Raw genomic sequence first — 26027 nt, 5'->3', positions numbered from 1 at the left:
AAGTTAAGAAGAACCTAGAAAGAAAGATTTTTAATTAGAGCAGCAGTCAAGACATTTGAGATTGTTATGATGATTTTAAATAGGCAACCCTTTGGCTTTAAAAAGAATCAAGGACTTGACTTTCTGTCTGTAGTTTATTAAATGTAAACAAAAAATTTAAAGAGAAAAGGTAATCTTTTTATGTAAAACTGTTTTGATTTATGGCTTCCTGGACTTTGAAAGACTCCTTACATTGAGTTCTAAAACTTAATATATTTTTTGTGCACCAGCTGGTATTTTTAATATACCAATTAGGAGTATCATTAGGAAGATTATTGAAAGCAGTATGTAATATAAAACTTAGATGGTAATCCTAAAGAAAATGAGGTTTCAGACATCGTTTGGATACATTTCCTAAAAATAGAAGTAAGCTTTTCATGTACTACTGAAATCAACTATAGGAATGAAGATAAGATTTTATGTAAAGATATTTTCTATTTTGCTTTTTAAAAAATTAATTTTATTACCTATCAAAGTTCCCTTTGACCACCCCCCATCCTCCCAGAGGTCATCATTTTGTCATTCATTCATCCAAAAAGTTTTTTTGAATATTTATAGGCATATGTTTGTATACATAGAACGGATGTTTATGTTTTGCGTAGATTTTAAAAAAAACAACCCGCGGAATATATTGTTTGCTTGTTCATTTTAAATATGGCCTTCTGTCATGTTTTGTTTTTAGTTCTTCAGTTTTTTAATTCTTTTAATTCTTCAGTTTCTTAATTCTTCAATGTTACTAATTATAGCTTACATTTATTGAGTAGTTACTCTGTGCTAGATGAGATATTTAGCATTTTTCATATAATTTAGCTTAATAATCTTTATAATAAGCTTCAGAAGTGAGTAAAAATAGTTGGTTTTGTAGGAATACATTTTTACCTTCATTATACCTCACATTTACATTAAATTACTAATGCCAGTAGTTTATCAGTCTTTAATAAGGCTTCAGAAATAAACGTGAGGAATATTCTGTACAAGTTGGTAAGAAAATAACTTTTAGTTCTGTTAGTTTTGTTACTCTTGCGCAGTCAGCCTTTCACTACCAAGTCCCCAGAGGGGGTGTTTTTGCTAAGCCAGAAGGAGGGAAATGTGAGGGGAACTCCTGCTCACCTTTTAGGAATGCAGAGGTAATTTTTGTCATATTTGACTCATTCTCAGTAAAGAACAGACAACCCCAGACATTCCTCACTAGTTAATGGTTTTAAAAGTCCTTGCCTGTGACGATATCCTTATTTTGGGGAAAGTTGTAGGTTACAAGACCTAAGTGACAGGAGGTTTGTTTTTGGAAGATGCTTCTTTCTGTGCCCTTAGTCATTCTGGTATGAGGAACAGAGAGAGGCTGCTGCAGTGGGAGCTTGGACAATTTTTTTTTTTTTTTAAATGGGAATTGGTAGAAAGGGAGTGATAGTGAGTGGATTGAAAGGGAAAAAAAGTTTGTGTTTATTAAGTCTTCTCTGATTTTGGAGTTTGGAGGAAATTTTCAGAATTTCATGACAAAATAAAGCCTTTAATGAATGAGATAGCTTTTTAGAAAGATTTGAATCTCATCTCTGCTATTTAACTAGCTGGGTGATCTTGAAAAAGCCACTTTCTGCTGTTTGAATCAAATGATAATAACATCTGCTTTATAAAGTTGTAGGGTTGAAATTATATAAAATGTTTTATATATTGGGAAGTACTATACAAATGTGCAAATATTAGGTGATAGTCTATTTTTATTATCATAACTCTTGTCAAGGCTGTCTACAGTTTGCCTCTTTTAACTATATTGCCTCTGTACTGAAGATTTAACCTCCTTGTTGCTTCTATCCTTTATTACTTGCAAGAGAGTACTATATTAGGGCTCTCTTATTTTACAGATAGAAGAAGCGGCCTTACTGCTGAATCATTTAACAAATATCGAAGGCCTAATATGTATCAGTCAGCATTTCTTTAGGCCCAGTTTAAGAACTGAAAAGATCATTGACAGTAACTCAAAAGAGGAGATATGCTGCAGGTCCCAGTAATCTTCATTTCATTGTCATTATACATTCATGTTCACAGACATTTTTGATCTTTTGTCTTCAAGATAAAAGTAAGCAAATATAAATTAACATCTGTGTATTTAAAAAAGTGTAATTCTGTTGTAGTGCAACATTGTTTGAAAAAAATCAAATTATCTTGCTGTGGTTTCTTTTTGGTTATAATACTTAAATTATTTTGAGATCCCAAAGAACATTCAGTGGGGATATGAAGTGTTTATGTTTATCAGAACAAGACTTGGGTGAATGGTGGTTAAGAAGTGCTAAGAGTAAGTTCTTGTTTCCAGATGGGGAGGTGGTTACACTGAGTTTCTATTTGGTGCCCTTCCGGGTCCTCATTTAATGGGGAACTGATCTTTGTGTGAAAGCCCCCTTCGTTGTGTGGTTTTTTATTCAGAATTTGTTTATTATTTTGCTCCCTGTCATCCCCCTAATGCTTCTCCTAACATAAAGGTTACCATAAACTCAGAGTCCATGGAAAGAACAAGCACCTTTAACTTATTGAAGAGTTATCAGATTGCCTCTCTGGGAGCCTTAAGAAATCAGTTGTTTAAGGCAACTAGGAAGTCTGCAGTTTAAATCTCATTTGCCATTTGACTGATGTGCATTTATTGTACAAAAACACTACTGGTATAGGCTGTTTCCTGAAGAAGATATGTGTACTTTGGAGGAGGCACTTTGCTGGAAGAAATAAAATCCTTTGATTTTATTATTCCTTTTCTGGATAGTTCTAAAAAGCTTTTGACTTTTACCTGTGGTTTGCTTTGTCATCTCTGTTTACTTTCATTTATTTCTTAACCTACTCTTTGTGGCAAGCCACCTCTATCTATCCCGAAGTTATACCAATGAAAAAAGTTAAACCTTATTTCAAAGTGATCTGTGAAATTCCATTCCATATTTTAAGCTTAGCCCATTGGAAATATCACTTTTTTCTTTATTTATTTTTCTGCCCCACCCATGCCCTCACTGTCTGAGGACCATGGATAGGGTTTGTTTGTTTGTTTGTTTGTGTTTAATTAATCTCTTTTAAACTAACCTGTCTATGGAAACTAAATATTTCCTCTTTTCTGAAAGGAAGGCAGTTGTGTAAGAATAGCTTGTTTTCTTGAGATCCCAAGCCAGGGGGCTCAAGAGGAGTCTAGGATCGCACGTTTGTTTTTCCAGATTAGAAACAAGAAATATTTAATTTGCCTTGACTCCACCTAAACTTTTTAAATAGAATTCAAAATTACTTGACTTCTCTGAGCCTCTGGTTTGAAATGCTGAAGAACTTCTACATAGAGCAGATAAAGGATGGAGTAAGAATTTCTGATTCGGTTGAGTATTATTTATTGTGGAAAGAATGTTTTCCCTACAGACTGACTAGGAACAAGATGTTTAAACATAAGCCAGGGTGGAGACCTATTTGTTTGGTCAGCTTCAGAGGAGCCACGTTTCCCTACTTGTGATGCGTCTGCCAACTATTCTGTCCCCCCACCCCTGCCTGATTCTTCAAGTTTCTTTGGAATTTTTACTTAAGGCTCCGTTGGATAAGGCTGTGATACAGTGCATACGTGGCAATTAGAAAGGCTAAAGGCAGTTTTCTGGAGCAACATGATTTTAGTATGGCAGAAAGCTGGGCTGAGAGAGAGAGAGAGAGAGTGTGTGTGTGTGTGTGTGTTTATAAAATGGCTTCTTTCCTTTTTCCCAGTCCCCCTCTGCTGTTGGTCTGTGTATTCACATGGCTGGATGGCTGCAGGAGTCCATTTATCACAGGCAGTAGGAGGGGGTGTGGAGATATGAAAGGGTTACTGTTCACATTTCCTGTGTAATTCCCTCTGATCTTACTGAGCTGTAATTTCTTTCTTGATGTTAAACATTCCCAGGCTCCTATAACCTTCTAGCCTGCTTGCTCTGGCCAAGTTTGTCCCAGGTGATCATGTAGGCGAACCTCCTGTTTTAAAAGGCTAGAAATCTCTCCTTCCTTCGTGAGATAGGCTACATGCTCATTCCTTTACAATCCCAGAAGAAATCCCTGTGATTTAACACAAGAACAGAGCATAACCTACTAGTTTTAAAAATCAAATTTAGTATCCAAGTATGTTGTCCAGTTAACTGTGTAGGTTTTAAAATCTCCTGATTCCTGGTTTAGTGAATTTCTAGTTAAATGAAAGCCCATCCATCTGTTAAAGATTGCATTCTTTCTTCTTAACACACTTGAAAAATGGGTTCTGATTCTAAAAGTAAAATTTGTCTCTACCATGTTACTTTCAGCTTGCTTAATTGCTAGATCATTTTAAGTTGCCTCAAATGCAAAGCTGCTTAACTGAAACTGCCACATTTCTGCTTCGGTTCTGTTCAGGTTGTAGTTGTGCATAGGGAGGCTACTGGTACTTGTAATTTTCTCCTTTTGCTCTGGTTTTAAAAGTATATAGCAGCTCATTTTTATTCCACAATTTTTTAAATATACATTTTCGTGGTTGCCAAAAGGTTTTCTATTTTTGCCTTTCCCCTTAAGTTTTAGAAGAAAATGCTGTGCTCCTGTGAAGCCTAAGACTATGTCAGCAGCTGCTGGTGAACTGGTAGGGGCAGGGGGTCCCTGGGCTAGCACTGCCCTCATTGTTAGGTAAGGAGTGTTTCTTTAGACAGGGCTCTGGGGTCAGTTTGCTTGTGTTGCTAATAGCACATCTCTGTGTCTTCATTCAACAACTTGGGAACCTTAGGGTTTGGGGACAGACTAGAAATGAAACAACATCTCTTGGAAGGAGCTTCTAGGATAATTTAAGCTTGCTGGTGTTTAGGCTGAAAAACTATTTGTATTGCTTAAAACAGTGAGATAAAATACTCTTTATGCATCTTAACCATGTGTAATACGGTTTTACACAGAGGTGGGTAGATGAATTTTTAGATTGATTGTGTTTGGATTTGCCTTAGAGAGCTTACAGGAAAGGTTGATATTTCTCATTCACCTTCAGTTCCCCTAAACGAAAAACAGAGCCTGCCACGCCATGGGCTTTCAATAATGGTTTTTTGAATGAGTGAATTAAACTGGCAGATTATGTCTGTGGATCCTTACTTGTTCTGTATATGCATTATTATGTGTATGTCTAATGTTTCTCTCACCCTTTTTGTTAGTCTCTAATGAAAGATCTTGTTCGAAGTCCTTTGTTATTAAACATTTAATTCTCTCAAAGCATTTTGTGCCCAAGTCCATAAAAGTGTTGTACTCCTGGCTGGTCTAACCACGCCACTGCTGTGTCATAGAAAACAATGAGATTTAGTTGTAAGTTACTTAAATTATAGATAGTCTGTTAACATCTCCTAAAACTGATAAACCTGTTCACTGTTCTCATAATGGAAAAACACTTACATTTTCTCCCAAGGACTCTCTATTCCTAAGACCATCGTAAAGCACTGAATAGTAATGTCAGTCATCAACAAATACTTACTAAATAAATCTGAAGTCTTTTAGACATTTCAGTGAATAGAATACATACACTAGTCAAGTTGAACAGCAACTTATGGTACATTAAATATGGGGATGTGCTAAGTGAGCGGCCTGAATGAGACTCATGTAGCTTAGTGGAAGGAAATATCATTTTGACTTTAACTAGAGAGTGTGCGAGATTTCATAAAGGAAGTGTGAATTGGGTATTAGACAAATAGTTGGGTTTTAACTATAAAGGAATGAGGCTGTTTTACATTTATAAATACTGGTATTAGTTATCACACTTCCTGTTCCCAACAGCAATGAAGAAACAACAAAAACAAAAAAGCTGAAGTATATGATGGAGCCTTTTCTCCATTGGTGATCTATTTATTCCTTATTTTTTAGTGAAGTACAATTTCAGAATAGCTTCCACTAAGGACATACAACTCTGTTAGTTATCGTAAGGATCCACTTCAATAAAAAGTTTTCCCTAATTAAAATTTCAGTGGGAAGACAGGATATATATTGAAAAGTTATCATTCATGATTATACTTTGGTGTTAAAGGCTTCATCCAATCTCAGTGGCAAGTTTTTAAGAGATTTCACTGCTGATTTATACCTTGATTTGAAGTCTGATGTTTAAGGAGATAGATCCAAATTTACTGTTTTTTTTTTTTGTTGCACAGATATAGGTAGCTATAGTAACTTTGTAAAAATACAACCTCTCTGCAATTTTTTATTAACCTCTTAAAGATTCTTCTACAATAAAGCAAATACTGTAATACTATCCCAAACAAATCAGTTTTGTGAAGCAAATTAAAGTATGGCTAGAATTTACATTGAAACCCTTTGATTGTATTTACTTGTTACTACTCACTATTAAAAGCAAACACTTTAGGGGCACCTGGGTGGCTCAGTGGATTAAAGCCTCTGCCTTTGGCTCAGGTCTTGATCCCAAGGTCCTGGGATGGAACTCCACATGGTGCTCTCTGCTCTGTGGGGAGCCTGCTTCCTCCTCTCTCTCTCTCTGCCTGCCTCTCTGTGTACTTGTGATCTCTGTCTGTCAAATAAATAAATAAAATCTTAAAAAAAAAAGAAAAGCAAATACTTTAATCCATTTAATTTTAGAGCCAAGCTTTTATCTCTAGTTTTATTCTTTTATTTCATAAACAAAGGAAAAACAATACAACAAAGAAATGAAATCAGTTTCTTTAACATAGTAAAGATAGAATTTTAAGACAGTTGCCTGACTTTACTGTTTAGTCTTTTGGCCTTAGCACATTTTTGTGACTGCATGCACATCTCTCCATATCCTTATTTGTTCACTTGGTGCTGCCAGTGTGGTGATGAATGGAAACTATAACCTATGGTTATTTCCCACATTGTATTTTTGCCTCAGTCTTTCAGGGCATCGCAAAGTGATCTATGATTAAAGAGTTTGGTGGTCAGCTAATTTTATGAAAGGTAGGAGCATCTCAGTGAATATTGATATTTCATTTAAGCCAGTATTTCCCAAATATATTTAACTTTGGAAATGCCCACTGCTTGCCTGCTTGCCTTCCTTTCTGCCCTTCTTCTTTCCTTTCTTTTAGCTTCCTTCTTTCCTTTTTTAAGAATATCTGTTAAAATCTCCTGTAGAACAAGTTTCAGGAATCATTACTATGAAGGTTATACACACAGACATAGACAGACACACATAGACATGACACATACACACGCAATTTAGGTCTGTTGCTTATGTCCACTTTTCTCTTAATCTCTACCTTTTCTAGAGCATAGGATGGGATATAGAAGGAAAAAGAATAATAATGCTTAGTCTTGCTAGCTGTTCTGGTATTGTGTGAGTGGGAAAGAGGCTCCTTTATAAAACAAGATTTGAGGATTTCAAGAGTTCTTACTCTCTGCATTTTATATAGCTCTGAACAAACAGGAGTTGATCAAGCATAACAGAGGTTATTTCTGGGGAGAGGAGAAGGATGGATTGAAGGTAAAATGGGGCTTACACTTCCTACTATACATATTTCTGTTTTATTTGAATTTTTTCCTTAGTGTAAATTTTTTTGGTAAAAATTATAAGTTTCTTAAAAATAAGGAGTGAAGTAAAAGACCTTACTAGTTGAGAGAAACTCTATAAAAATAATTTCTTACTCTAAGCTTTTGTAAGTAGTAGTCTCTGATGCTTTCAAACTCACTTTGTTTAAAAAAAAATACCAAAAATCATAAGCCATTTTTTTTTCCAGAAACAAGATTATATGAAGTAAGGTAAATCTGTTGGATGAAATTAATATACCTTTCCCTTCCTACCCCTGTTTCTTTCAATTGTTGCTATAATTCACTATACCATCATTCTCTATTTTTGTGCCAAGTTAGGGACTGTGTCTTGTCTTTGTATCTTTAGTGCTTAACTCTGCATCATGCCTAATAACTTAGTAAGCATTTGATTAGTGTGGATGTGGGTGTTTGTTGCAGGAGACTTAATACCATAATTATTCCTAGGAAAATGCATTAGTGCTTGTAACTTTCAGATCTTTTTTTTTTTTTTTTAAGATTTTATTTATTTATTCATTTGACACAGGGAGAGAGATCACAAATAGGCAGAGAGGCAGACAGAGAGAGAGGGGGAAGCAGGCTCCCTGCTGAGCTTGGAGCCCAATGTGGGACTTGATCCCAGGACCCTGAGATCATGACCTCTGCTGAAGGCAGAGGCTTAACCCACTGAGCCACCCAGGTACCCCTCTTTCAGATCTTAAGAGGAGTATACTTTTTTAAAAACATCCTTAAAATATACTCTATTTTGTTTTTATATTATATCTGTCTTCCCTCAGAAAGAATTTAAGATAGTATTCATTAGTACACATAAAATAAAATAATGTTTTAAATAAATGAATAAAATAACAAAGTTGGAGGACTTTGTTACTTCCCAGATTAAAAATTCAATATCAGGTGACGGTAACCAAGACAGTATATCATTGGCGTGATGATAAATTTGCAGATCAATAGAGTGGAATTGAGAGTCCAAGAATAAACCCTTACATTTTTGGTTCATTGATTTTTTTTTTCTTTTTTATTTTTTTAAAAACTGCTAAAGACTATTCAATAAACAAAGGGTCATCTTTTAAACACATGGTTCTGAAAAAACTGGCATCCATATGTGAAAAAATGTACTTTCTCACAAAAACAATGGTACAAAAAATTAGCTCAAAATTAATTATGAACCTAAATGTAAGAGCTAAAACTATAAAAATCTGAAAGAAAGCATAGAAGAAACTTCATGACCTTGGATTGGGCAAAGAGTTAGTAGATATAACACCAAAAGCACGAGACATAGAGAAAAAAAGGGATAAATCTGACTTCATTAAAATTACAAACTTGCCTCAAAAGACACTGTTAAAAAACTGAAAAGACAAGCCACAGAGAAAATACTTGCAGATCATATCTGATCATACCAAGAACGGTTTCCAGAACATATAAAGAACTCCAACAGATGAATGATGAGAAGACAGACAACCCAGTTAAAAAATAAGCAAAAGAACTGAAAAGGCATTTCATAAAAAAAAGACTTAAATGACTAATAAGCACCTGAAAATGTGCTCATCGTCATTAGTTATTAGGAAAACCCACATTAAAAAAAAAAAAACAAAAACAAAACACAGTAAGATACTACTCCATGCCCACTGGTAAGGCCTCTTGTCAAAAAAGACACATAATATCTCCTATCTAGGATGTGGGGAAATAGGAAGGCCCATACATTGTTGGTGAGAATATAGAATGGTATACCCACCTTGGAAGACAGTTTAACCATTTCTTTAAAAATTAACCAACATGGGGAGCCTGGGTGGCTCAGTTATTAAGGATCTGCCTTAGGCTCAGGGCATGGTCCCAGGATCCTGGGATCAAGCCCTTCATCAGGTTCCCTGCTCAGCAGGAAGCCTGCTTCTCCCTCTCTTACTCTCCCTGCTTGTGTTCCCTCTCTCTCTGTGTCTCTGTCAAATAAATAAATAAAATCTTTTAAATGAATAAATAAAATTAAATTAAAATAAAAATGAAACCAACCTAACATATGCATTAGTCAGGTTTCCAGAGAAATACTCAATAGGATTTGTCTATGTATAGAGAGAGATTTATTTTAAGGAATTAGTTCATGTAACTGTGGAGGTTTGGTGGGTCCAAAATGTGATAGGGGAGCTTGACAGGCTGAGGACTCAACAAATAATTGCAGTATGAGTTCAAAGCTAGTCTGCTGGAAAACTAGGAAGAGCTGATGTTGCAGATGAAGTGTGAAGGCAGTCTTCTGGGGAATTTCCTCTCCATTTGAGAGGTTAGCCTTTTGTTCTATTCAGGCCTCCCACTAATTGGATGAGACCCACCTACAAAATGGAGGCCAATCTGCTTTACTCAAAGTCCACCAATTTAAATGTAAATTTCATGCAAAAACACTCTTCAGTATAATGTTTGACCAAATATCTGGGCATTGTGCCCAATCAGGTTGACACGTAAAATTAACTATCATACCATAAAACCCAGCAATTTTACTTCTCAGAATCTACCCAAGACAAATGAAAACATATCTACCCAAAGACTTGTTTGCAATTGTTCATAGTACCTTTTTTCATCATAGACAAAAATGAGAAACAATTCAAATGTCCAACTAATAAATGGATAAACAAAACATGGTATGTCCATATATTAGAATACTCTTCAGTAACTGATAAATGAAAATACTGATATATGCTATAATATGGATGAACCTCAAAAATATTATGCTAAGTGAAAGATGCCAAATTCAAAAGAATGAAATATCTGTTTCTCTTAAAGCTTCCTTCAGTAAAGTCTAGTGGCTTAACATCAAAGGCACTTCACTGAATACTGGGTGAATGGTAATGCCGGGTGAATAAGAAGGAGAGTAGTAAAAGGACAAAGCCAAGAATGCTGTTCTTTGGTGATATGTCTTAGTCCAGACATGCGGTTTTAGAAAAATGAATGGGTGTACCAATAGATATGCAGCAGTTCCGCAGAAACTTTTTTGTAAGAACTGAGTAATGGTTAAGTTTAGCATTTTACTCCCTGGCAAGTATCTAGAATGTAGTAATTCTCAGTTACGGATTAGATATGGAGCCATTTGCTTTAATAGCTAGATTGAGAGTACGGTTGGCATCCTCTGGGGATGCTGGGGAGCCTGAGGAGGAAAAGTATCAGAATAGACTGTCTACTGTATATGAATAGGGGTAACCTGGAGAAATATGTGCTGATGGGTTATGATTCTCCCTGAGAAATCATTCTGGCTGTTCTCCAGTGTTTAGACCAAGGGATCATTCAGGCTCTGAAGATAGTATAACATGGCCATAGACACTAAACTTGGAATAGTGTGGTGTCCATTATAAATTTTCAAAACTGATACATAGGTGTTGTAAAGCATTTCTAACAATTCAATTCATATATGAAGTATAGACTATATAGAATAAAAAATTAGACTTCTTTCTTTTCTCTATTCCCTTATTTTCCTGTTAATATATATTTAAATTAGTTTTTAGCTGTAATAAGGCTGTAGTAAACATACTGGCATAGGGCACTCCTCCATTTAAGTAAAGATTTGAGTGCACACATACATACTTACACAATTACATATACATACATGCATGTATATGTGTCTGTGTGGGTGTGTGTATATATTATCACTTTAGTAACAGCTATTACTTGTTCTGTATTTCATAATTTATTTTAATATAGTAGTATTTCTTCATTTTATATTTTAAAATCACAGCTTTAGACCACTACCAGTATTTGATTTTATATTTGTAATTCTGGTCTTGCTCTAATCATGAGAAAGTATCTAAATAACCATTTGTTAAATTAACTAACGGATAACCTGAGCATGAATCTTTTGGCTTGATTATATATGTACAATAGTTTATTTAGTAAGAAGAAAATGTTAATTGCAATAACTTAGTTGAAGTTTATGTTTAGAAAGTTGTTTATTTTATAATATTCCAGAAAATGTTGGCTTTTTTTTTTAATCTTCAAAGAATAATTTCACCTTGTAATTATCTTTGTACATTACTTCTGAATAATATCTAAGTTTAGGCTTTTGCTTCCAGTTGGGTTCTAGAAGGTGGTGACAGGACATTGTGGCCCCTGTAACAACTTAAATAAATTACAAAAGTCATTGTTGTGATGATCTGTTATTACATAATAACTTGCCCCAATACTTAGTGATTTAAAACAATAATTGTTTTATATAGCTTATGATTCTGTGGATTGGCAGTTAAGGTCGATCTTAGCTGGGTGATTTTTCTGTTCCATGTTGCATTGAATGAGATCACTATATAGTATTTAGCTCATGGGTGAATTGCTTTAGAGGGTCTAAGATATCTTTATGCATGGATATGGTACCTGGGCAGAGGTGGAATTCTGGCTTTACCTGATCTTTCTAAAAGCATGGTAGTCTTAGAATGGTCAGACTTCCAACATTTGAGACATTTTATATCAGAAGTAAACTGATTAGATTGAAGAGATCGTTTCCTCACTCTACTTGTCTAATAATGGAAAAGATGGGTCCTATATGGGAAAAAATATCCACTGCAGTTTTATGTTTGTCACATTCACAGTATTAAGAATACACTAAAAAGTTATATAAGATATAAAAAGGAAAAATCAATCCAAGGAAGAAGTAAAAGTATACTTAGATACATCAATGACACTCTAAGTAGGAGTTAATCAGACAAGGATTTTATCAGTTATAAATATATTAAAGGAAATAAAGGAAGTGGTTAAATATGGAGGAAAAGACAAAGAACAATAACAGAAAGTTGAGATATATAAAAAAATACTCTAGAGCTAAAAAATATAATATCTGAAATTAAGATTTGATTTTAATAGTAAAGTAGACACAGCAAAAAATAAACTAGAATTAGTAATCTCAAAGAGAGTTCAGTGGGAAAATGTACAAGCTGAATCACAGGGAAAAAAAGAATGTAAAGAACAATATAGGATAAGAGATATATGGACTGTCATTTCATTTAATATACATATAATTGGAGTCATAGGAGATGCAAAGAAGCAAAAACAATACTTGAAAGGATAATAACCAAAGATTTTCCAAGCTGATGAAAGATAGCAATCTACAGAGTCAAGCAATACAGAAATCTTTTGGACCTCAGGCAAGATTAATATAAAGAAAACCACACGTAGGTACAACATAATGAAACTTGAAGAAACCAGATTGAAAATCTTAAAATAACCCAAGGGAAGAAACCACAGTAACTTCAAAAGAGCAATGATAAGATTTATGGCAAACTGTTCTATAGAAATTTTTAAAATTAGAACACAGTGGAATGACATCTTTAATTTTAAGCACAGAAAGGAAAAATATTGCCAAAAAAACTTCATGTCCAGTAAAAGTATTTTTTAAATGAAGGCAAAATAAAGATATTTTTAGACAAAAGATGGGAGACTTTATTACAGGTAGCACCAGAGTACAATAATGCTAAAGGAAGGTATTCAGTCTGAAGAAAAATGATCCCAGTTGGGACCATAGAACTTTGGAAAAAATGAAAAGCATAAATATGTGAGTAAATAGAAAATATTTTTGCCTATTTAAAGCAATAACAGTATCTTTCAGGCTTAAAACATATGTAGAAATAAAATAAAACAATAGAACAAAGGGCAGAAAAGTGTAAATGGAGTAAAACCAATATTTTTGTCTTGTATATGAAGTGGTTAAAAGGTAGTAACTCAAGGAAGTATTTGTAATGTCTAGGATAATTGCTTTAACAAAGTACAAAGGTATTTGAACAAAAAGCTAACAGAAACAATCCTAAAATCTATATAGAACCACAAAGGCCCAGAAGAATGAAAGCAGCCTTGAAAAAGAAAAGCAAAGCTGAAGGTATCACAATTCCAGAATTCAAGTTAGATTACAAAGGTGTTGTTATCAAAACAGTATGGTAATGGCACAAAAATAAACACGTAGATAAATGGAACAGAATAGAAAACCCAGAAATAAACCCACAACTATATGGTCAGTCTTTAACAAAGCAGGAAAGAATATCCAGTGGGAAAAAAATAATTTCTTCAACAAATTATATTCAGAAAACTGGTCAGCAAAAGAATGAAACTGGACCATTTTCTTACACCACACACAAAAAAAATTCAAAATAGGTGAAAGAACTAAAAGTGAGACCTGAAACTATAAAGTCCTAGAAGAGAGCATAGGCAGTGATGTCTCCATTGACCGTGGAACATTTCTCAGATATGTCTCCTAAAGCAGGGGAAATAAAAACAAAAAAATTAACTATTGGGACTATGTCAAAATAAAAATCTTCTGCACAGTGAAGGAAACAATCAATTAAACTAAAAGGCAACCCACTGAATGGGAAGAGGTATTCACAAATGTCATAACTGATGGAGAGTTAGTATCCAAAATATATAAAGGACTTAATACAACTCAACACCGAAAAAACAAGTAATACAGTTAAAGAATGGGCAGAAGACAAGAACAGACATTTCTCCAAGGAAGATATCCAAAAGAAACTTGAAAACATGCTCAACATAACTCATTATCAAATGTACATCAGAACTACTTTGAGATATCAACTCACACTGGCCCTATTGACTAAAATCAAAAACAAAAAATAACATATGTTGGCAATAATATATAGAAAAAGGAACCCTTGTGCACTGTTGGTGAGAAAGCAAACTGGTGCAGCCACTGCAAAAAACTATATTGTATACCTGAATCTAATACAACACTATATGTTAACTATATTGGAATTTTTAAAAAGCTAACAGGAAATAAAATGCAACAATAACCATTTATTAATTAAAAGAAAAGAAATTAAAAGAAAAGATTAGATGGAATGAATTGAAACAAGTTCTACACTAAACTCACTTTCCATATAATTTCCTTCAGATTGATTTCCATTTATTCAGTTTACATACCTTTTGTTGGAGTTTGAGTAGGCCAATTAAATACACCATCTATTCCTTCTTCCAATTTCTGAACCCTTTGAGAAGTAGACATCGCTCAGAATAAAAAATACCAACTTTATTTTGGAGAAACTGGATAAAAGAGTGTGCTTAGGTCTCTGTGGAGTCTTCCTGCATATTCAAATTGGATTGGCTTGACTTGCCCTGTTGAGTTTGCTATACGAATGAGAAGAGAATATATATAGTTTTGGGCTTGCAATGTCTAAGAGGGAGTGAGAGATTGGTGACATATGTGGCCCATCTTTTACCCTATCTCACCAAACAGATAAAGCAGAAAGAGAACGAGTGGTGTTTTGTCACCTGTCATCCTGGGCGAAGCCCTCCTCTTAATCATGTTCTTTTTTCCAAGAAGTCAGACCTGTCTTATTCTCATGGAACCCACAGTTCCACTACTGGCCTACTTCCAGTTCTTCATGTCATCTGGACCCTCTGCTCTATTTTGAAAAAGTTTTATAACTTTGATCTTTCCCTAGAACTCTTCTTCCCCGTCCTCCTTAGAAATTTAAACTTGGCTTTTATGGACAGTCCCCCATTTGTTTTGTGGGTTTTTTGTTTGTTTGTTTGTTTTTTGGGGTTTTTTTGCATGGCCATTTGAAGAAAATGTATTGAATTTTTCTAATTCTAGATATTTAATGTACAGTGTTAAATTAATTCCAGGTGTACAATATGATCCAGCACTTCCATACATTATTCAGTATTCATCAAGATATTTCTGCTCTTAATCCACTTTATCTATTTCACCTCTCATTGCTCCACCCACCTCCCATCTCGTAACTGTCTGTTTGTTCTCTGTATTTTAGAGTCTGGTTTCTTGGTTTTTTGTTTTTATTTGCTTGTCTCATTTTTCCTTCTGTTTTCCTTTCCTTTCCTTTCCTTTCCTTTCCTTTCCCTTCCGTTCCCTTTCCTTTCCCTTTCTCTTCCCTTTCCCTTTCCCTCCCTTTCCCTTTCTTTTCCTTCCCCTCTCCATTTCCCTTTTCTCCACACCCAGCATGCAGCCCAACACTGGGCTTGAACTTACAACCCTGAGATCAAGACTTGAGCAGAGACCAAGAGTCAGATACTTAAATGACTGACCCACCCAGGCACTCCAACTTGTCTCCTTTTTTCTGTTTGTTTTGTTTTTAAATTCCACCTGTGAGTGAAATCATGTGGTATTTTTCTTTTTCTCATTGGCTTATTTCACTTAGCAATAACTCCTAGATCCATCCAATGGCAACATTTAATTTTTTATGCCTGAGTAATATTCCTGTGTGTGTGTGAGTGTGTGTAGTACATCATCTTTATCCAGTCACCTATCGATAGATCTAAATTTATTTTTTAAAATTTTTTAAGATTTTATTTATTTATGAAAGAGAGTGAGAAAGCGAGCATGAGTGGGGTGAGGGGCAGAGGGAGAGGGAGAAGCAGATTCCCTGATGAGCAGGGAGCCCAACATGGGGCTTGATTGTAGGACCCTGGAATCTCTACCTGAGCTGAAGGCAGACGCTTAACTGACTGAGTGACTCAGGTACCCCTCAATAGATCTAATTTTAGATTTAAAGGACAGTTGATGTGTTCCTTTGCTGTCCACTGTCAATTCAGTCATTAGTGTGCCACCTTTGTGCATCAGTTCCTTCTCTCTTAACACTGCCACCTCCCCTTTCTAAGTCTTGGTATTGGTTCATTTAGAGGACATTGCTCCAACTTCCTCAATTATGTCAGCATCAGACCCGGAACTGTCCTCTCCACCCCACACTATGTGATTTATAATCTCTTCTTAATTCATGTTTTTGAATTTCTGATACTCAGAACTCATTATTTTTTAACTTGCTCATCTCTGTCAACCAGAAGCTTTCATAGATCTCAAATACTGAAAGCCCTCTCTTTTCCTTACTCCTCTGGCAATTTTTTTTTCTCTCTTAAATTCTTAAATTCTAATATTCCTTCATTCATATACTGTCTCTGTTTTTATCCTTCTTCCCCTCCCTCTTTGAACCTCTCTATGTTAATAGATGGTCTTGCCATTGGATCTTAACTACCTCAACTTTACCTCCTTATACACGACAGTTTTTCTTTATATTTATCACGCATCCTTTCCTTCATTTCTAATCATAGGGAAGAAACTGTCTTCTCTCTTTAACAAGGCTAACTCTACCAGAGTTTTATTCCCTTTTTCTCTTGTATTTGCCACTCTTCTTCTCCATGTCCTCCTTCTACTAACATTAAAAATGGAAAACAAAGCAGTAACAACAGCAAAAATCCTTGTTTTTTAAAGACTTTATTTATTTATTTAACAGAGAGAGAGAGAGAGAGATCACAAATAGGCAGAGAGAGAAGGGGAAGCAGGCTCCCTGCTGAGCATAGAGCCCGATGTGGGGCTAGATTTCCGGACCCTGGGGTCATGACCTGAACCGAAGGCAGAGGCTTAATCCACTGAGCCACACAAGTGCCCCAGCAAACATCCTTGTTAAAGATTCACCTTCACTTTTAAACTATGCCAGCCTTCTTAAAAGAATAAAATTTGCTAGTTAATGTCACTTGTCCTTACTGGAAGTTTTTGCTTTCTTCTATTGCCTTCCTGAAATTTCTTTCCAAGGTCATCAGTGACTGTTAAGTGCTTAATTTTCCTTCTGCCCTTAAAAGGTAGGACAGGGCTCTCCCTCCTTTTTCTTTTCTTCCTTGACTTCACTGATGGACATCCATCTTTTGTGGAAACCCCCTTCTCAAATAAATACACCTTTTAGGGGATAGGCAGACTGTTTTATTGACTTGCTGTAGCAGGAGAGACCACACAGATCATTCTGAAGTGGTGCCTCCTTTGAGGAAATGAGTTTAAGGTTTTTACTGACGATAGGTTGAGCTCTGAAGTTCTAGGGTCAGATATTAGAAGTGGGGCAAGTCTTTGGATTGGTTGATTTTTTAAGGTAATAGTTGATGCACACAATATATGGTTGTGATTGAGAAGAAAGGCCTGTTGAGGGCCAAGACACTGCATTTGTAACTATAACTGAATGGTGTTAGTTGTTCCAGTTCTCAGTCATGCATAAGTGATGGAGTGGTTATTCTGGTTTTCGTTTTCAAGCACATCTTCAGTGAATTTTTAACTTTTAATTTCCATTACAATTGCCCTGGTTTCTTATTTTGACTATGGCAGTAGCAAAACAGGTCTCACTGCCTTGGGGATCTTTTCATAGTAACTCGTATTCCAAAACTAGAGCCATCATTCCAAAAATACAAATTCAAACATGTTTTCTACTGAAAAACCACTGATGCTTCCTTTTATGTCTAAAATAAAAGCTCATATACTAAATACAGCATTCAGCTCCTTTTACAATTTGACCTGAACTCCAAATTCTAGTCCTTATCTATCTGTTGACCTATCGGTTCCTATCTTTTCCTCCCTCTCTCCTCCCCTTCCCCTCCATTCTCACTTTTCTCTTCCTTGTCCCCAAGCTATACTCATATTATGGAAGTATAGTGATTTATTTCACACTGTACATGTTGGCCCGTTTGCCTAAAATAATTTTTGTTTCTTAGAATGTTGTTTCCAACCCTTACCTTTATCTGATTATTACCTTTACAGAGTATGTTAGGCAAAACAAAAAACTACAGACTGCATGATTCAACAGAAATGTATTTGCTGTTTTAGAAACTAGACATCTAAGATCAAGGTGTCCACAAGTTTGATTTCTTCTGAGGCTTTTCTCTTGGCTTGTAGATGAACATCTTCTTGCTGTGTCTTCACATGGTCTTTCTGCTGTGTGTGCACATCCCTGGTGCCTTTCTGTGTGTCCTAATCTCTTCTTATAAGACACCAGTCAGATTGTATTAGGACCCACTTTAGCAGCCTGATTTTAACTTAATTACCTTCCTAAGAGTCCTGTCTTCAAATAAGTCATGTTCTGAGGTACTGGAGATCAAGGAGTTACTACATGAACTTCCGAGTTGCAATTCAGTCTGTAATACAACCTTCCCACATATTCCCTATAGTAATTAACCTTCTCCACAATCCCATATACCTTGTACCACTTGCACGCTTATTATTATCTGCCTTGATATGGAGTTTTTCATGTTTGTCTCCTTCTGTAGTGTGTGGGTTTCTTGAGGACAGAAACTGTCTCTTACGCAACTTCATCTTTCCCTGCTCTCCATGATATTAGAACTGAAGAGGGTTTGATTATTGGCTAAATGAAAGAATTCAGTGTGAATCAGGCTTGAATATCTAATAATATATTTTTCAGAATTTTGAGGAGATTGACATAAAAATATATGAAAGAAATATATCTCCTATTTTAGAAGCCTTTGGGCATAGCTTGAGATTTTTGTCTTACATTCTTAAATTATACATAGTCTAAGTAATGTCAGTTTTATAGGACTTTATATAACTCTTTAATGGTCTTTAAGTTGTAATCATATAATTAGCTTCTATAAACTACCTATCAATTCTTTCAATTTCATTACTTCCATTACATTTTTTTCAGATAAAGATGAACGCTGTGTTTCATCCAGTACTAAAAATTTGAAGTTTTGAAGATACTTGCTAAGTCAGATCACTTCAAGTAAGTCTGCTCGTATCCATTTTAACGCCAGCTTAAGATTGATTTAACATGTAAAGAATTAAGTCCAGTACCTTTGACACTTTTTCAACTGTCAAATTACCTCTAATGGCCTTCTGTCTCCATTTACTCTTCCTCTATCCTGTATTCCAGTGCTAGATAGATCGGCATATAGAACTCTAATACTTTTAAAATACTTTAATGGCTCCCCACTCATCACTGGATAAATTCCATGTTTCATTGCCTGGTATTCAAAGCCCTCTACCCAGTTCCTAAAAATATGCCTCATCTTAGCCAACTGGACTCTTTCCTCTTCTCTGAATTCTCATCATTTTTCATGCTTCTGTGGCTTGATGTGTTCTGTATTTCTTGTTTTTTTTCTGTGATGTTCTCTTCTTCACCCTGACTGTGCTTGTTGAAATCTTGTGCAAACCCTGAAGGCTCAGCCCAGGTGCACGGTCATCTGTGGAGCTTTCCTTGATTGCTCCAGATAAAACACTAGCTCTCTCTGCTGACTTTATCCAGTATTTTGTTTTTATCACTGTCATAGCACATTTTACCAGGCAGCTTTATTATTTGTGTTTACTTATCTCACATCTTAGGTTGTAAGGACTATAGAATAGAATCAGACTTCTTGTCTGAGTAATTTTGGTCTATCTCAGCATTCAACATAGTCTCAATAGTGTTCAGTAAATACTTGCTTAATAAATTAGTAATGTGCCTGGATTTTTTTTTTCATCATCCTTTCTGTCTTTCATCCTTATAGCCACATATGGTCCATATTCATGCAACTTTTCATTCCTGGTACACACTTCTGGCAAGCCTCCACACTGCCATTTTATCCTAGGAAAATACTAACCATAGTGTAATTAACAAGATGCAGTCAGTTCTTAATCTGTGAAATAAACTGGATTCCAAAAGTTCATATCTAATTCTGTTGTTTGGAATGCAGAAGACATTTTCCTACAAAAACAATGTTATAAATAGTGGTTCGGTTCTCAGCAAGTCCTCCCAAGACTATTTAACTTGTAAGTACCAGTGCTACTTGAACTACAGGAAGTCATCATGCATGACACCGTTTTGTAGAGAAATTGTAGCTCTGAGAGTGAAATCACATCTCCTGTGCTGTAGAAGCAGAACAGTACCTTTCTGGCCAGCTGGAGCAATAGGAAAGCCTGAGTTGGACCTCTGGCAGTGGCTCAGCATATTGGATGCTCTTGGGCCAGTTGTTTTTGGTTTTCAGTATTTGCATAAGAGACATTTACTGTAGGTTACTGGTACTCTCATGTCTTCTAAATTGAGGGCAAGGGAACACTTGCTCTTGTGGTCCTATTGTAGTAGATAAGGATAGTCATCAGCTATCCTGATTCTATCCTGAGTCTTCAACTGTTTTGTCACATGGGTGGGTCACTCTAAGTCAGGTATTGGCAGATTCAAACTGTTTTACTACTTCTTCCTTTCCTGTGAACTTATGAGAATTAAATATATAAATATGGAAAATACTTCTGTCTGTAGGAGGAACATGTTTATTAGGGATCAACCAACCCTGTGTTTCCCATCATATCAGGTTTTATGGATAAGAGATTCTCATTTCTGCATGGGAATACTGATGCTTCCCATGAAAAACTCATCAGTGTGTGCATAAACAGTCCGGAAAGTTGATAACTTACGTTTTCAGGCTATAAGAATACACATCATAAATTTTAGAGACTTTAATTTGCTTAGTCATTATAAGGTTTGAGCATATGAGTGAATGTCTGCTTTATGTTTAATGCTTTCATAGGTGCAAGGGGCTAGGGAATGAGAACCAAAGATATCATGAAAAGTTTACTTTCCCTCCAGGAGCCAGGAATACAGGGAGTGAAGTATGAAAAAAACAAAACAAAACAAAAAACTCACTCACAGTACAAACAGTGTGTTATTAATTGCCATACAGTACTTCATTAAGCTAACAAACACTCTTGGGGTTATCAAATGGCAATATTATTAAGATTCACAATAGTTGTAAAGATGGTGGTGGGAATTCAGTTAATCTTAGAGGAATGGTAAAGATTTAAATTTAAATAAAGAGCTAGGAGAGGAACTGACATTCCAGGTTGGATTAACAGCATGAATGGAGAACTAGAGATACAAACAAACAAATCAGTATTACTGGCTGGAACAGAAGGTTCCTTCATGTTGGGTGAAATAATAGGTGGTAAAATTACACCAGTGGTTCAACACTGGCAGTGAATAAAAGTCATCTAGAGATATTTTTAAAAATACAGGTCCCTGGATCTTACCCCAGAACTAATAAATAGAATTTCTGGGACACAAGATGTAAACCTGTTTATCTTTCAAAGTTCCCCTAGCTGTTGAGAACCACTCCATTAGAAGGATGGGCCAAGTTTAGTAGAGCCATGAATGCCTTGCTGAGGAGTTGGGCCTTTGTGTGTCAAGCAGTGGGAAGCCCTCAGAGGTTTCTGAGCCTGGTGACATGATGGAATTCGAGTTTGCCAAGATAAATGATTCACCAACTGCATGTGAATGGAAAAGAAATAAGAAACAGCTTGAATTAGAGCAGTAGTGGCAGCGAAAACAGAGAAGGTCACATTTTTAAGGGTACTTAGATGAGTGGGAGTTGGCGATGTCAGCCTTGACCTCGGCATGATTTGTTTTATAAACTGATTATACAATTTCACCCTCATTAATTTGATCTCTTCTCTCTTACAACCTGGCAACTTAAGCAGTAATTTCAGCCAGTTTGCATTTAATGGAAGGAGACCATTGTCTACTCATGTACACATCTAACTCATAATAGTAAGTGAAGTTATGTGGATGAGGAATATGACCTTTAACATAATCATTATAAAGCATTTAATAACCACCCACGTATGCAATAACACAACCCCAGTTCTGCAGGATTGTGCCAAGAGCTGAGGTCACAAATATAAGACAGCTATTGGCACATAATTCCCTAGCATTAAGTTGAAATTTGAAGATACATTCTAAATTGTGTTATGCATTTTAATATTTTTAGCATCATATTTGCTAATTGCTTAATTTTTGTGGTAGTAGGTAGGCCTGTGAATACCTCCTGATCCTAGCAGCTCTGAGCTTATGTTTCTCGGCTGCCCACATCCACAATTAGTGGTTCTATCCAGGCCCATACCTTCCTAGTGTCGGTCACGCATGCCCCTACCTCGTCCTCACCCAAGTGAGCCAGCAGACAGGAGGTGTAAAGGAGTCAGCATTGTAGTTCTTTTGTGGCACCGACAAGCTACATGATCCTGAGGACTGTTACTCCTGGCTGCCGTGGGACATGACAGCTTTTGGGAGTCTCAAACAATGCCATGGGTTGAAAGCATTTCATACCTCTTGGAAATGTTTTGAATATTTTGTATTTGGAAACAACGAACCATGTTTATTATATGGCAGAGAATAAGTTCAAGGTGTGACGTTTTGATGTGACCTGTTTGTTTCCTTTAAGAAAAGACTCCACATCGTGGATTTTTTTTTTTTTTTTTTTTTTAACCACTCTTTTTGGCTCTTCTGTGGTAACAACCTCTCCTGTGGTCTTTGCCCGTGATAGTGAATTTATTGTTGTTTCTTCAGTGTCTTGAATTACTTTTCTTTTCTTTTCTTTTTTTTTTAAGATTTATTTATTTATTTGACAGAGAGAGACACAGGAAGAGAGGGAACACAAGCAGGGGGAGCGGGAGAAAGAGAAGCAGGCTTCCCGCCGAGCAGGGAGCCCGATGCGGGCCTTGATCCCAGGACCCTGGTATCATGACCTGAGCTGAAGGCAGATGCTTAACGGCTAAGCCACCCAGGCATCCCTTGAGTTACTTTTCTGTGGCTACTTAGGTTTTCACTAATCATTCAAGTGTTTAACTAGAGAATGGGTGGTCTGCTTAGATCTAAGGGATCTTGTCGGAGGAAGTGAGGGAAGGGGATGGACATCGGCTGAGTGCCCGCTCTGCGCCATGGAGTTTGCATGTATTTTATAATTTTAACTCCCCTTTACAAGTGAGAAGTTTCCAATCTACAGAGGCTTGAACAGTTTCTCTCACATCACAAGTTAAGGGTGGTTTTGATCGCAGCTCTGGCTATCCTAATGGCTCAGCAGTCTGGTCTTCCAATCCTGCATGCCTTATTTGTGGGAAAGGTCACTGAACTCAGCATCAGGCGCTGTGCGTGCAAGCTTCTCCCTCCATCACAAACAACCCTGAACAAGTTACTTAAGGCTTTCAACTTCAGTTTCTTCATCTGCTATGGGGGGACAAAACCGGCTTTACTGACCCTTTGAGGTTTTGTGAGAAACCTGTTAGTGACTTTCAGTATGACTTTACAGGTTTGGAAAGAAGATTGAGATATTTTTAATTCAAGCAAAAAATAAACTTAAAAAACCCAAACCATTAAATGAGATGAACTTGGACGGATTTTGTGGTATTTCACTTCTTGACACGCTCTGCAGACTTTCCAAAATAATGTTTGTCGATTTTGCAGGCCCCAAACACCACAGTGTGCCAAACTGCATCACTGACTTTAATATCTCAATGTAGCAGAGAGAGTCCTGGCAACCTGTCAGGTACTTATTTTCTCTCACCAGCAATCAGTAGTTTCTGTACCACATCAAATAGGTCTGAGCTCTGGTAGATACTGAATGAAGACAGATTCATAGCCAATGAGGACTCAGAAGAGTCTCAGGCTACCACATAGTAATAGACTTACTGGGCTAGAGTGGATGTTCACATTATCAGAACAATTCTTTATATTTTAGAAGGTTTTTTTGTTTTTTGTTTTTTAAATAAGCCTGAGTAGTAAAGTCACGTTTTATAAAACTGATTTCACAGAACTTCTTTTCAAAAATGTTTCCAGATCTCTGGACAACTTTCATAGGTTATAGGATGGTGAATACTGAAAGGCAACTGTGAGCTTACAACCCACTCAGCGCTTCTTTCAAGTGTACATGTGAGAGATAAGAAATTTAGGGTACTCATTAAAGTGTAAGTACAGCTCCAGCCAGGAGCCTGGAAGTACCAAGGTCGTGTCCTAGACTTACCCAAAACCTGTACCCGCTAAAGCTCTAAGTCTCTTATACATCAGACTAACAAAGACCAAAAAAAAAAAAAAAAAAAAAAAAAGAAGAAGAAGAAGAAGAAGAAAAAGAAACAAAAAAAGAAAGGAAAGCTTTCAGAAGACTAACTGACAAAATAGAGGAGTAGCGTTAGACTCCAGATCCAGATCCAGAGGAATGTACCCATTCTGTCTTGTATTCAGAAGTGTGGAGAACTCTTCCACATCTGCCGCATTCTGTATCTTGAAGAGAGTTCCCTAGTTCTAGGGTGCTGACTTCCACATGGCTTCTCATGCACCCATGCTCTGCCTACATCCTAGGTCTGGTGGCTGGATGGCCCCAGTTAGGTCCTGGTCAAGGGGAGTGAAAGGGAGAGTGGACACAGGAAGTCAAGCAAACATGCAAAGCAGAGATTGTGGTCAGATTTGGTCTGCAGATGTGCCATGTTTGCCCAGTATTTGTTTTAAATGTGAATTTGTTATTAACTAGTGTTATTTTAACTAGTCACCAGTTTAATTTGTTGTTGACTGATTTAATGTACAAATCCACATTTCTGGGTTCCCATGCAAACTGGAGACCTGGCAACTTTAGTCCTACCTTTCCATGTGACAGTACTCTGCTGGAGTGGAAAAGCAGCTGCTTGTACTAGATGGGAGGCTTTACTTTCCTATTCTCACGGTCCCACCCCTGGCTATTGATTTTCTTTACATAGAATTAAGAAGAAAGCTAAATGGTACTATTTCTGCCATCTATATGAAAATTGGAAATAGCAGGTTGATAGGTTGGTATATTTCGGTGTAAGTGAAAGACAGTGTGTTAGTTTCCTAGGGCTGTCATGACAAAGTACCATAAACTGGGTAGCTGTAATCAACAGAAATATATCATCTCACTGCTCTAGAGGCCAGAAATCTGCAATCAAGGTGTTGGCAGGGCCATGCTCCCTCAGAGACCTCTAGGAGATGCTCCTTCCTGCCTGTTCAAGCTTCTGAACAATCTCCGCCCACCCCATCGTCTCATGGATGTTTTTCCTCTGTGTCCAGGTTTTCCTCTTATAAGGACAGTAGTCATATTGCATTGGCGCCCACCCTAAAGCCAGTATAACATCATATTAACCTAATTACATCTACATAGACCCTGTTTCCAAATAAGATTACATTCACAGGTATGAGAGGTTAATACTTCAACATAACATTTTGTGGGACACAATTCAACCCATAATAATAGGATGGCATATTTCTTTGGATGGTGCAGAGTAATAGTTTAAGAACAGAGATCCTTGAGACAGAATGCCTGTTTTCCTATTTACAACTTACTTTCTGTGTGCTCTTGGATAGGCTGCTTACCCATCTCAGTGTCTCCATGGTCTCATCTGTGAAGTGAGGATCATGGTACCTACCACATAGGGTTGAAATGAGGACAGAATAACTTAATATGTGGGAATCATTTAGAACAGTACATGACACATCCTAAGTGCTCAATAAACTGAACTATTATTATCATTTATTATTATTAGTTCTTATTCATACATGATCTCTTTGCATACAAAGAATATCAGTGCCAGAAATCTTTTATGATAGCACTGTGAAACAAACCATGGATGAAAGAGGAACAGTAGATAGAAATGATGCATGAAAAAAAATACTTGAACCAATCAAAAAAGAGAAGTGAGAGACACTAGAATTTTAAAAGGATATACTTTTTAGTGCAGATAAAAGAATGTAATACATTAAAATTCCTCAGCTTCTTCCTTCTTTGAGATTATCTGCCTGGCCTGTAAATGTTCTTGAAACCAATAAAAACCCAGGCAATATCTTCAAACCCAGAATGGACATTGACCATTGGATTGGAGAGCACACGGCATTTACATAATAAGAAGAAAGTTACTCCAGGGAGAGCGTCCAAGGAACACATGACTTCTAAGCATTCCTACCTATCTCCTTGGAAGCATGTTATTACTGTCTACCTCCTTCCCACAAATA

General features: G+C 36.3%; 1 protein-coding gene across 7 annotated transcripts in view; it reads left to right on the top strand.

Annotated features, from left to right (window-relative positions):
• The window catches only part of ZNF438 (zinc finger protein 438), a 183951-nt gene that overhangs the window by 56279 nt on the left and 101645 nt on the right, over positions 1–26027 (top strand). For 4 of the 7 annotated variants that reach the window (XM_059404349.1, XM_059404350.1, XM_059404347.1 and 1 more), the window contains one exon: positions 18915–18992. The exons of the other annotated variants lie outside the window; for them this stretch is intronic. The gene's annotated coding sequence lies outside the window, so the exon portion shown is untranslated. The remainder of the gene's footprint in view (positions 1–18914; positions 18993–26027) is intronic. 7 annotated transcript variants of the gene reach the window in all.

Source organism: Mustela nigripes, chromosome 6 (genome assembly GCF_022355385.1).
Source record: "Mustela nigripes isolate SB6536 chromosome 6, MUSNIG.SB6536, whole genome shotgun sequence".
NCBI classification, from domain to species: Eukaryota; Metazoa; Chordata; class Mammalia; order Carnivora; family Mustelidae; genus Mustela; species Mustela nigripes.
The sequence above is the reverse complement of the archived record's forward strand: the minus strand, read 5'-3'. Positions and strand labels throughout refer to the sequence as shown.